We start from the raw sequence: 13,238 nt of genomic DNA, 5'->3' as shown, positions 1-13,238 counted from the left end.
CTTGTTTCAAATATTTTATCTCCTAAGTATACACAGACTTACCTAACCCGGATCCTGATTTTCAAGAGGTTAAGGGAGCATCAACCCAGAGCCAAGAGCAGGTCCTAAAATTTCAGGTTTGTCAAGCAACAGACACCCCTGTGGCTGTGTATAAACTCCTATTCACCTGACTTACTTACAGAGGCTGCAGTCAATCCAGTGATTTCCAGGGTGCCAAGTACATCTCTGGGATTTGTTTCATTCCAAACCTACCCATTATTATTATGATTATTATTAGGTACTGGTGATTGAATCACAGGTGTTTTACACTGAGCTACATCCCAGACCTTTTATTTTTTATTTTGAGATAGGGTTTTGCTAACTTGCTGAGGCTAGCCTCAAACTTGCAATCCTCCTGCCTCAGCCTCCTGAGTTGCTGGGATTACAGGTATGCTCCACTGCATCTGGCTCCTACCTATTATTTTTTTCAAGTACTATGGGTGAGAGAGGGTAGGGATATAGCTCAGTTAGCAGAGTGCTTGCCTCGCATGCACAAGGCCCTGAGTTCAATGCCCAGCATCACATTATTAAAAAAAAAAAAAATCAAGTACTATGAATGAAGAATTTTGGAGTTTAGACCACTTAACACCACAACCGGAAACTAATATTCCATACTTTCAAATGTGGGCCTGTTTTCTGGCCACTTTTGACAATAATTAAGCTATCTGTTTAATGAAACTATTTCCCACAAAAGAGGGTACAAAAGTCAAGAACCATTCTCTCAAAAGGAAAATAAGAACTCCTTAGAAGAAAGTGGACCCCTCTGAATGCTCTGGTTTGCTAACCTGGCCTTCTGGACTGTTTCTCCACCACCACTCTGACCACACAGGGTTTGTGTGTAGCTAATGACCCAACGCCTTCTCCACAAACAGGCCAGAGGAATTACAGCACTATATGGTGAGGACACCAGATCCCAGGGCTTAGATAGCTGCTCCACTTACAAAGAACGTTACAGTTCTCAATACCACTCTCTGGAACCTGTCTTGATCCCAAAACCTCAACCCTGTGGGGGCAGCAGCCTGTGTCGGCAGAAGCTCAATTAAATTCGGTAACCCGTCAAGGGAGCCAGTCTCAAACCCAGGACCACCCAGGCCAGAAGGGTCTCCCTTTTGTGTTTGTGTTTCCTCTTCTCTAGCTTGGCCAGGCTCAGGAAGAAGACTGCAGCTTTATGGGTCCAAGACAAGAAGTAGTCGCCTTCCATGAAAGGGCCCCAAAGTGCTCAGGACTGGTCATTAGCTCACACAACGGTGACTCGCCTTGAGAAATGAAAAGCCAAAGGTCGAGGTTGGTGCCTGAAAGCCCCCACCCGCGGCCGCTCAACAGACCTCGCCCTCTGATCGACACTGCTGCTCCAGAGTTACGGGTGTCAGGGCTCCCGGCAGGGCCGGGCAAAGGTGTGTCGCAGCGGCCGCCGGGCAGGTGCCCGGGACAGTACTGCCCCAGGGATGCTCGGCGGGCGCTGCCCAGGCGCCCCGCACCGTGGCCACCTGATGCTGCAGGTCTGATTAGGGGCCCATCCACGCTCGCCGAGCGCCTCGCACGTGAAGGACCGCAGAGCCCGCTGCCTCCCGAGCCCCGCCGTACAGAAGGGGAAACTGAGGCTTGGAGAGGGAACGCGGCTCAGCTCGAGGGCAGCGCGGGACTGACTGGAGCGCGAGTCCGCAGACGCCGAGACCCGAGCCTCGGCCGACAGCCAGGGCGCTCTCGGCCCGTGCTGTGGAAGCCGCGACGAGAGGTCAGCCCGAGGGGAAGGGTCATCCGGGAGAGGGCCGAGGTGGGAGCCGCGCCTTCTGCGCGAGCGTCGGGCGAAAAGCGCCACGACCCGACTCGCGAGTCCACCCAGCGCCGAGGGCCGGGCGGCCTCAGCGGGCAGAGGTGTCTGGCAACCCGGAACCCCCGAGGCCCGGACCTCGCCCACCCCACGCCCGCAACACAGCGCACTCACCGCGGGCGGCCCGGCAGCTCTCCCGGGCACGGGAGCAGGACGCAGGCCGCACCACTGAGACGCTACCACCGTCCGTGCAGCCGTGGGGGTGGGGGCGTGGCCTCCGCGGCCGAGGCTCCGCCCAACAGAGCGGCTCGCGCGCTCCCGAGGCGGATCCTCCTCCCACTTCCCCCCTGCGCGTCTGAGCTCTTGGTAGGGCCCAGACTGGCCACGCCCCCGGGCCTCGACCGGCGGCCCCGCCCCCGAGCCAGGCACACAGTTCCGGGGCGGACGGCAGTAGCCGTGGCTTCCAGCGCCTGACCCTGACGTGCCCCCGGCCTGCGGTCCACCCTCTCGTGGGTCGCTGCGGGGCGGTGGCTGAGCGCCGCTCTCTGTGGCCTCCTGCTGCGGGCCGCCGCTCACTGTGATCGCGGTATCTCCTCCTCCACGGCGCTCCGTTTCCTCACCTGAAAATGGCGAGGCTGTGAGAACCGCTGGTGCGGGTGCCTCCAGCCTGACCGCGCAGGACTGGGATTTGAATGCTGTCCGGCCTTGGGGCGGGGATTGGCGGGACCCTAGGCGAGGGCTGGATCCCAGCGGCGGGGAGGGCGCAGACAGTTCGGAGTCTGTCTGGTTTTGTTGGGAGTGAGAAGCCCCTGTGCCTGGTTCCCACCCTGGGGGCAGCGTTGTTCAAGTTCCTTTAGGATTTAGCTAAGGCGATTCGAACCCAGGACCACGCACACCAGTTCAGGGCTCTAGAAACGTGAGCCACTGCGTCTGTTAGGGTTATTTTTCAAAGCGTCTTCTGTGAATTCCTTTTGGAACAGTGAGAAACTCCTCTCAGAGCCTGTTTTCCATTTTTAAAAACCAGGACAACCAAATACTGTGAAAGTGGGCTGGGGATATAGCTCAGTTGGTAGAGTGCTTGTATCGCATGCACAAGCCCCTGGGTTCAAGCCCCAGCACCACAAAAAAAAAAAAAAAAAAAAAAAAAACTGAAAATGATTAAGTTCTGTATAAACAGGGGATTATTACCTCAGTAATAACCAATATTGGGCTTGCTGTGTCCAGAAACCAGGCTGATCCACCCCCACTGAGACTCTCCCTCCAACAGGTTTGGTGAATGCAATAACCTTCAGGGGGCTGGGGATGTGGCTCAAGCGGTGGCGCGCTCGCCTGGCATGCGTGCGGCCCGGGTTCGATCCTCAGCACCACATACCAACAAAGATGTTGTGTCCGCCGAGAACTAAAAAATAAAATATTAAAAAAAAAATTCTCTCTCTCTCACTCTCCTCTCTCACTCTCTCTTTAAAAAAAAATTCTCTCTCTCTCTCTCTCCTCTCTCACTCTCTCTTGAAAAAAAAAATAATAATAACCTTCAGGGTGGGGCACACCACAGCCAATTAAGGGACAGAACAGTGAGTTCCTCTGCTTCCTACACTAGGCCCTGGAGAGAGCTGCTGGAGAAGCCCACCCTCCAGATATTTGATACTGTGTTCCACCTTTTTAGCACCTTGTTGGACATCTTCCCTGAATGACCAACTGGTTCTTTAAACTTTGATTCCTTGCCCCTGCCTCTGTGAATCCACAACTCCTAAAGACAGGGGTCTCTTCTTTCTGCAAAGAACAACATCACTGAGGAAATATCAGAAAACATGCATTTTACCTCTTTTGCTTTTTCCCCATGAATCAGTAATTGAATCCTGTGGATCCTACCCCCAGGATCGCCTCACCTCTCTGGTGCAGGCCTACCTGGGTCACCTTTCACCTGGATGATCTCAGCAGCTCCTGACTCTATCCAGTTTCTCCTGCACTCCCTGGCCAGGGAGGCTTCTTTTCCTGCCTGGCTCACTGCACTGCCTTCCTGTCCCTCCCTAACACTCCCTCCCCAAAAGCACGCTATCACTAGGAAGCTGGGGGAAAAACAGATAGGTTGAATACACACCTCACCTTTTACATTCAAAAATTTTGGATGGATTAAATACTCGAATGGGTTTTTTTACAGGAGAAGGAAAAAAACAATTTCAAAAATCCGTGGAGGAATTTGTATCCATATCTCCAAAGAGGCTTTATACAAGCCCTAGGAGTCATAAATGAAAAAGATTGGGCTGGGGATGTGGCTCAAGTCTGGTGTGCGTGCGGCCCGGGTTCGATCCTCAGCACCACATACAAACAACGATGTTGTGCCTGCCAATAACTAAAAAATAAATATTAAAAAAATTCTCTCTCTCTCTCTCTCTCCCCCCCTCCCTCTATCACTCTCTAAAAAAAAAAAAAAAAAAAAAAAAAAAAAAAAAAAAGATTGAGAAATCTGCCTTACATAAAAATAAAAACCATGTGTGCCCAAAGACTGACAAAGTCAAAGGAGAGTCAAACAGAGAGCAGAGGCACACACTTGGAATCTGAGTGACGCCGGTGCCTGAGGCAAGAGGATCAAAAGTTCCAGTCCAGGACTGGGGCTGTGGCTCAGCAGTGGAGCACTTGCCTAGCATGTGTGAGGCACTGGTTTCCATCCTCAGCGCCACATAAAAAATAAATAAATAAAGGTATTGCATCTATCTACAACTAAAAATAAAAAAATTCCAGTCCAGCCTCAACAACTTAGTAAGACACTGTCTCAAAATGAAAGATTAAAACTTGGCTGAGCCAGCATGGTGGTGCACACCTGTAATCTCAGCAGTTCGTGAGGCTGAGGCAGGAGGATCTCAAGTTCAAAGCCAGCCTCAGCAACTTAGGCCCTCAGCAACTCAGCGAGACCCTGTCACTAAATAAAATACAAAAAGGGCTGGGGATATAGGTCTCATTGGTTAAGTGCCCTGTGTTCAATCTCTGGTACAAAAAAGAAAGAAAGAAACAAGTGAACAAAACTTGGCTGAGCTAATATTTTTCACCTATGAATATGATCAGATCCAAGTTTAACCATACCCAGTTGGTGGAGCTGTGTGGCAATAGGCCTGCTATTGACTGTGTTTCTATCCATACATAAATATCATCCAACTGTAAAAAAGACAAGGAGGCTTACTGCTGATATAAAATCATCTCAGAGATAAAATTGATAAAAGATCCAGATCCAGGCATGATGGTGCATGCCTGTAATCCCAGCAGCTCAGGAGGCTGAAGTAGGAGGACCAAGAGTTCAAAGCCAACCTCAACAATTTAGGCTCCAAGCAACTTACCAAACCCATGTCTCAAAATAAAATAGGGCTGGGGATGTGGCTCAAGTGGTAGCATGCTCGCCTGGCATGCGTGCGGCATGGGTTCGATCCTCAGCGCCACATACAAAGATGTTGTGTCCGCCGAAAACTAAAAAATAAATATTAAAAGATTCTCTCTCTCTCTCTCTCTCTCTCTCTCTCTCTCTCTCTCTCTTAAAAAAATAAAATAATAAAATAAAAGTAGATAAATAAAAAGGGCTGGGGATGTGGCTCGGTGGGTAAGTGCCCCTGGGTTCAATCCCTGGTACCAGAAAAGCAAAAGTTCAGAACAGTCAATAGAGAAAGTTACTCTAGTGTTTTTCAGGCAATAGTGGTCAGATGTAGAGGAAGAATGTAAAGCATATTGTGTCTATTTATTTGCCTGTGTGTGAGTAAAATGTCTGGAAATTAATAATAAAAAAAAAAAAAAGTGGAAAGTAGGTTATCCCCAGAGAACTGGGAGAACAGAGATCAGGGTGGAGAGGCTTCACTCGATACTCTTCATATCTTTCAAATTGTGCACTTTATAAATGTTCTACTTATTCTAAGTCAAATACATATGAATTTTTTTTTAACTGCTGGGAATGGGATCGAACCCAGAGCTTTGCTCACACCAGGCAAGTACTGCACCACTGAGCTACATCCCAGCTTTATAAATTCCTTTTTTTTTTTTTTGTAGTTGTAGATGGACACAATTCCTTTATTTTATTTGTTTATTTTTTTAAAAAATATTTATTCTTAAGTTTTAGGTGGACACAATATCTTTGTTTTACATTTATGTGGTGCTGAGGATCGAACCCAGTGCCTCATGCATGCTAGGCGAGCGCTCTACCTCTGAGCCACAACCCCAACCCCTATTTGTTTATTTTTATGTGGTGCTGAGAATAGAACCCTCTGCCACACAAGTGCTAGGCAAGCACTCTGCAGTGAGCTACAGCCCCAGCCCATATAAATTATTTTTAAATATCCCAGCAACCTTGACTTCAGCCCAAGCACCAACTCTTTCACTGGCTCCCAATACCTAAACCACAATGACTATAAAATGTATGTTTCTTTTTTTTTTTTTTTAAAGAGAGAGTGAGAGAGGAGGGAGAGAGAGAGAGAGAGAGAATTTTTTTTAATATTTATTTTTTTTTTAGTTCTCGGCGGACACAACACCTTTGTTGGTATGTGGTGCTGAGGATCGAACCCCGGCCGCATGCATGCCAGGCGAGCGTGCTACCGCTTGAGCCACATCCCCAGCCCCTAAAATGTATGTTTCTTAAGTCAAAATTATACCTAAGGGGGTTCTGGACAACTGTTTCCTGCCAGTTCCTTGGTTCCCCTTCCTTATCCCTCCTCTTTGCTACCCAGGCAGTGTAACTTTTTTTTTTTTTTGATACTGGGGATTGAGCCCAGGGGTGCTTAACCACTGAACCACATCCCCAGCCTTTTTTTTTTTTTTTTTTTGTATTTTATCTAGAGACCAGGGTCTCATGGAGTTGCTTAGGGCCTCACTAAGTTGCTGAGGCTGGCTTTGAACTTGAGATCCTCCTGCCTCAGCCTCCCAAACTGCTGAGATTACAGGCATGCGCCATTGAGCCCAGTCAGGCAAGAGAACTTCTTACCCTGTTTTGAACTATCTTCTGGTCCTTATTTTCAAGCTGATAAATCAGTGTTTTCAGGCCTGATGTTTTAGATGTTACCTCTTGAGTCCTGCTAATGATGAGTTAGGCCAGTTAACCCTCGGCTCCTCCCTCGCCCACAGCTTTCAGCATAATTGTTTATGTACCTAATTTAGTTTCTCTGTAGGTCATCTTGATAACTGAAGCAGTAGCCTTAGACCTTTACTTTCTGATCGGTAAATCCTTGGCAGTGTGTCTCAATTCATTGCTGCATCCTTGCTTTGTCCTTCTCTTGGCCCTGCCCCCACCTCTGCTTCCAACTTGAACTCTCAAATTTTCACAATTGAACTTGATGAGGTTTGCATTCTAAATGTTTTCTTTGCCTGGTCTGTAGCCAGGGCCTAGAAGTCAAGTCAACAAGCAATGTTGACATTGGTATCATGCTGGACTCGGTGCATACAGGAGAACCAGCCACCCCCAGAACCACAATGTTCTTTCGGTGCAGCCCTGCTCTTTTGTGGGGTGGGGGCTCGCTCTTTAGGGTACTGTTTAAAATAAATGAATCTTCAAGTTATCCATGGATCAGGTGTCAGTAAGCTTTTTTCTAGAGACCTGTTCCAAGGCTCTTGACAACTCTCTGCTCCTATCCAGTTTGCCTGCTGAATTCAAGTTTCTCGAGGCAGGTGCATTATGGAAGCTTGTGGAATGACTAGATGCTAAGCACAGGATGCAAGGACATTCGAAATCTGGTGCCACCCTGTCTTTCCAGCTTGATCGGCTAACTTTTCATCAACAATCTCTGCATTCCACCAAAGCGGGACAGATCCTTGTAAATGTTGTGTGTTACCCCTAGTCAGCTGGAGTGTGGTTCTTTTCCATGTTCACATCTGCGTCTCCTGCCCATGCTCCCATCTCTTGAAAGCCACTCAGATCTCTTGGCCGGAAGTAATGGCTCCCACAGGACTGTCTGGCCCTCTGAGTGTGTCCAGCCCAGAGTATTTCCTCCATTAAATTGTTTCCAGAGCATTGGAATCCTAGCAGCCACCTCCTCTTTACATCTCCCCACTCAGAGTCCCAGCAAATGCAAGCAGCCGGAAGCACGTGCCAGATGAAGGCACAGAAGATTCTGGAAAAACAGGCTAGAGCTTAGGAGCTTAGGCTTGAGTGAAAAGAACCAAAGGGGCAGGGACCCTTCCCCCCCAGGCAGGAGGGGCTGGAGTTACAGTCTAGGCCTGGATGAAAGCCCAGCTGGGGGACTGGACATTGGCCACAGCTGGACATAAGGTGAGTGATTGCAAGACAAGGACTTTGTAGCTTGTCCAGGGCTCTGTGTGTTTGCATGTTCCTTGGGCTGTCTCCACAGAACACAATGACAGAGAGGATTGACCCAGAGTAGGTGCACATGTGGCCACGCATGGATGACTGGCTGGACAAAGTGTGATGGTAGGAGTGGCACTGCCGGGCACGAGGGTGGAGATTTTTTCTGCTGCAGGTGGTACCCCACCGCCCCCACTCTCCTAAATGTGAACCTGAAAACTCAGGGGCCTACAGCAGTGACAAAGTTCAGGGACTGGGCAGCCAGAGGATAGAACCCAGGGCCTTGCTCCTGCTAGGCAGGTGCTCTACCACTGAGCCATATCCCCAGGCCCTTTTATAAAATTTTGAGACAGGGTCTTGCTAAATTGCCCAGGCTGGCCTTGAGTTTAGGATTACAGGTCTGCACCACTGTGCCCAGCCAGGGGGAGGAGCATCCCACAAAGGCAGCTTACCTGTATCAGTAGCTTAAAATCACCACGATCCCTCAAAGCTTTTCCTTATTCTATAAAACCAAATATTTACTGAGTTCTTAGGATGTGCTTCTGTTTGTGGGGGGTGGGGCACTGATGACCATCTATTCAACACCCACTAGATCCCAAGTACTGTGCTAAACCCTGTTACTGTACATCTCTTGGAAGTTGATACTTAGCATCCCATTTGACAGATGAGTGTGTAAAGGCTCAGACAGGTGATGGTGCCCCAACTAGTCGGTGTTTACACGGTTACCATTTCTCCCAGCACATCCAACCTTTCCCACTTCGCTGTGTCCTTGGTGAGACTATCCTCACCAGTGGTTGGATCTGGGGGACTGGCTCGCAAGGGCACCCTCCCCAGCCCCTAGGCAGCGTCTGCTCAGCTCTCACCTTTGAAGGGCACCATTTCCCACGCTCGCACAGCTCTCCACCTTCCTAACCAGGCAGCGCCCGTGGCTGAGAGCTTCAGGACCCTGTTCCAGTTGGCTGACTCTCCTGTTCCATTTGGACTCAGGCCTCCAAAATCATGCTACCAAGCCTCTGCCTGAGCAGGGGCTCATGCCCAGTGGAGCCAAGATGGGGCCATCTGTCCTCACAAGTGAAAAAAAGAAGGACCTCATCAGCATGGTGCCTGGAGGGGCTGGGTTGACCTTTCCCACAGATACCAGAGGGGTGTGGCTGCTTCTTGTGGGAATGTAGCCGAGGGGTAAAGTGCTCACCTAGCATGCTCAGGGCCTTAGGTTCTACCCCTAACACTAGAAACATAAATACATACATACATACTGCAAATGTCACAAATGTCATACCACTTATCTGATATAGTGTCTGAAGTGTCACCAGTGGCACTCCAAGCCACTGAGTTAAGCACTGTCCTGGCCGCTTTCCTTGGGGTTTCCTGTAGGATGCAAGCTAAATCCACAGCACTGGGGGGATGGGGGTAACCCTGCAGGGCAAGTACAAGGCAGTTACCAAAGTTCAGGAAAAAAGAACCTCTACCTGGAGCCCAATTCCTTTTAGCTGCTTATCAAATAGTTGGCCTTGGCCAAAGCTATTTATCTTCTAACCTGGTTAAGAAATCAGTCTTCTTTTTTTTTTTTTTTTTTGAGAATTTTTTAATATTTATTTTCTAGTTATCAGTGGACACAACATCTTTGTATGTGGTGCTGAGGATCGAACCCGGGCCACACGCATGCCAGGCGAGCGCGCTACCGCTTGAGCCACATCCCCAGCCCCAAGAAATCAGTCTTCTCATCAACAAAATGGGGAAGTGGATGTTCTGTCCCTGCCCTCCTGCTGGGGTCCTGAGACATGTGATACCAAAGGATGAATGAGTGACAGCAAGGTGGGGAGTAGCCTTACTACTGTCAACGAGGAGAGGAAGGAGGGGGTCTGAGACCCACCTCCCTGATGTCAACCCCTGACCCAACCTTGTGCCTGCCCTTGTGCCTCAGAAGACCCTGAACTTCCTGAAGCACTTTGATAGGCATGTGGTCTCCTCTCTGTTTTACAGATGAGGAAACCGAGGCAAAGAAGTGGAGCAGCCCCCTTCGGCTGGTGCACCCTGAACTCTGTTCACCACACATGGGGTGTTTTTCTGTGCTGTAGCCTCTGTTGCAAAGGGCCCCAGACAGAGAGTAAAGGCCCTGGCAGTCAGGGTGACTAAACCAGAGTGTGGCCTGCTGACTGCCAGGTGAGCTGTCTATTGACAGTGCTGCGGGACCAGATGAAGTTGTTGGAGTTCCTAGGCATGGGCAGTGGTGGGACCGGAACCAGACGTTCCTGAAATCTGGGGACTTCCAGGGGAAGTACAAGGGAAGCAGTGCCCCTGGATGACTCCAGTGGCCACCAGCAGGCCACCTGTGTCTGCAGCAGGATCGTCGTGCGGCACCCTTACTCCAATCACTAGATCAGACTCTCTGGAGGCAAGGCAGAGATGGAAATTTTAAATAAACTTCACTCTGATCCATATTCAAATTTGAGCATCGCTGCTTGAAGTCAGACCTGGGGGCTGGGGCGAGTGTGCACTAACGGGGTGCTGTCTGGATCCAGCTTGAGAGCAGAGACACAGGAGGGCGCCGTAGCTGTCAAGACAAAGCCCAGACCCATGACCACCCTGACTCCCTGAAGTGTTCAAATAACTTCCCCAGACCTGCCTCCCTGCCACCCCCACACACTCAGGCTCTCACAACCGTGCCCAAAGTTCAACAGTCTCAAACAGGCAGTGCTGAGATGAAAGAATAAACAGGGCCTTTAGCCACAGTTGATCAGGTTTCCTATCTGGGCTAAACCAAGGCTGAGCCAGTTGTGTGACCTTGGGGATCCTGGGGGCCTCTGGGTTTGGGCAAGGATTCACTGGGCTAATAAGCGTGAATGTCCTTGTGGCTGGTGATTCTCAAGGCCCTGGGACGTTTCTTTGCTCCTTGCTACTCCCCTGATCCTCCCACACCACCACCTTTCCCTTTGTTCCTCTCTCTGTTATGTAATGGGGTTGAAACCCTTCCCTGGTTTGTACACAGAAGCCAGGGCGAGTTAGGGAGGAAATGGGAGGGTGTCCCCAGGTGAGAGGAGACTGTGAAACTCGCGTCCTTCCTCCTTGTCTTTCCTCCACGTTTTCATCCACATGCGGCTAAGCCAGGACCTTGACCCTCTCTCCCCGATACAGCAAAGGACCCCACGGTTCTGTTCCCCAAATTTCCTGGCTGCTCTGACTGTTGCCATGGCAACCGCAGCGAAAAGGCTTCCGAGGAGAAGGCTGCTTGGCTCTCACCTTCACAGTTCAGATGGCACATGGCACCTGCTACATGCCTCCGAACAGTCACTTAGCAGAAACGGAAGTTGGCCTCAGGGGCTGGCGTCTCCAGCCGACTCTTCTCATGTTCAAGTCACTTTCAGTGATTCTCAAGGTGTGGTCCCCAAGCAGGAGCATTGCATGACCTAAGGATTTGTTAGAAAGGCCACATTTCAGGTCCCTTCCTGTGTCCCCACACTCAGAAACCCTGGAGGTGAGGCCCTGCTGGCTGTCACGAGCCCTCCAAGTGACACCAAAACAGGTTGATCATAGAGAACCAGAGATGGAATGAAAACCTTGCACAAGCTGGGTGCGTAACCCAGCGACTTGGGAGGCTGAGGAAGGAGGATCGCAAGTTCAAGACCAGCTTCAGCAACTTAGCCAGGCCCTAAGCAACTTAGTGGAACCCTGTCTCTAAGACATTTAAAAAACATTTTAAAAGGGGATGAGGATGTAGCTCAATGGTTCAGTGCCTGGTACCAACAAGAAAACCTTACACAGTTCTCAAAGATGGGGACCACAGTTCCCAGATTACACATGAGGAAACAGCCTCTGTCCCACCATGGAGATGAGCTGACAGATTCTAGGGCATTGGAAATTAGGGGCCTCAAGTGTCACACACACTATCTGTGTATCACCTGTGATGAGACAAAATTATTCTTGAGCGTTCCATCTGGTCCCGGCTGGAGAAACTGAGGCCCCTGGAGGTGTCTTGCACTGTATCCAGCAGACCAAGGGTTGACCTGGGACTGACGCAGGGCTTCTGGGCTCCCCCTGCACCCGCAGAGGAACACATGGAGACACGTCAGCCTCTCCCAGGCCAGGACTGGGCGTGGAATCCAGAAAACCCCAGTGAGGACCCCTTGCCCCAAATGTGGGGACACTGAGCTGACGTAATGTTCCCCAAGGTCATTCCAGATTTCCAAACCCCTTTCTGTCCAAACCCCAATCTTGAGACCTTCTCACCTACAAGTTAGGCTGGCCTCGTTCCATGCCTCTGCCCCCAGAGACTCTCAGGGTCTCATTTAACACATCAGCTGCCTGGAATCCCTTCCTCCTCAGTTTGGAATGTCCTCCTCAGCAGCTGATGATGTTCAACATTGTTTGCACACACCCCATGACTCTGAGTTCATCGCCTCTTCAGGTGGCCCATCAATGTATGAAATCTCTGGCTGATTCAGGTTTCCCTTTGGCTGAGCTGAATCACATATGTCGAATGTCCATCTCTTATAACATGAACAACTGATCCCGGTAGAAGCGATTACAAGATTATTTTTAAAGTACGATATGAAGTAGGAATATCTATGTTATCCACTTCCCTTCGATCTACCACTCACCTTGGTGGATTAACAAAGATAAACAAAGCAAAGGGGAATATATTGATCCATTACCACTAGGGCAGGAGGAATGACCAGCCGGGGTGAGCATGGAGAGGGACAAGGGGCAGGGGGGCATCTTTTATTCCCCCCAAAGGACTCTAGAAGGGCCAGAGCAGATTTTGTGAAGTCCTATGCATACTGGAGACCCCTTCAAGAAAAAGAATATTGCCGGGCGTGGTGGCACACTCCTGTCATCCCAGCAGCTCGGGAGGCTGAGACAGGAGGATATCAAGTTCAAAGCCAGTCTCAGCAAAAGCGAGGTGCTAAGCAACTCAGTGAGGCCCCGTCTCTAAATAAAATACAAAATAGGGCTGGGAATGTAGCTCAGTGGTCGAGTGCCCCTGAGTTTAATCCCTGGTGCTCCCCAAAAAAGAAAAAGAATATGACATCACAAATAAAGTCACAGGTAGATGGTTTGTAATGACAGAAAATTTAAATTCACTCCTCATGTTTTCAATTCATATTTATATGTAGTTGTCCCTTGGTATTCTCAGAGGATGAATCCCAGGATCACCTGTAG

General features: G+C 49.7%; 1 protein-coding gene across 3 annotated transcripts in view; it reads right to left on the bottom strand.

The window, feature by feature from the left end:
• Positions 1–2,095, bottom strand: part of POR (cytochrome p450 oxidoreductase) — a 52,624-nt gene extending 50,529 nt beyond the window's left edge. For 2 of the 3 annotated variants that reach the window (XM_081297317.1, XM_081297316.1), the window contains exon 1: positions 1,985–2,095. The gene's annotated coding sequence lies outside the window, so the exon portion shown is untranslated. The remainder of the gene's footprint in view (positions 1–1,984) is intronic. The other variant, XM_081297318.1, reaches the window with a different exon arrangement.
• Positions 2,096–13,238: the final 11,143 nt, after the last annotated feature.

Source organism: Spermophilus citellus, assembly GCF_964194105.1.
Source record: "Spermophilus citellus genome assembly, chromosome: 6".
Taxonomy (NCBI): Eukaryota; Metazoa; Chordata; class Mammalia; order Rodentia; family Sciuridae; genus Spermophilus; species Spermophilus citellus.
The sequence above is the reverse complement of the archived record's forward strand: the minus strand, read 5'-3'. Positions and strand labels throughout refer to the sequence as shown.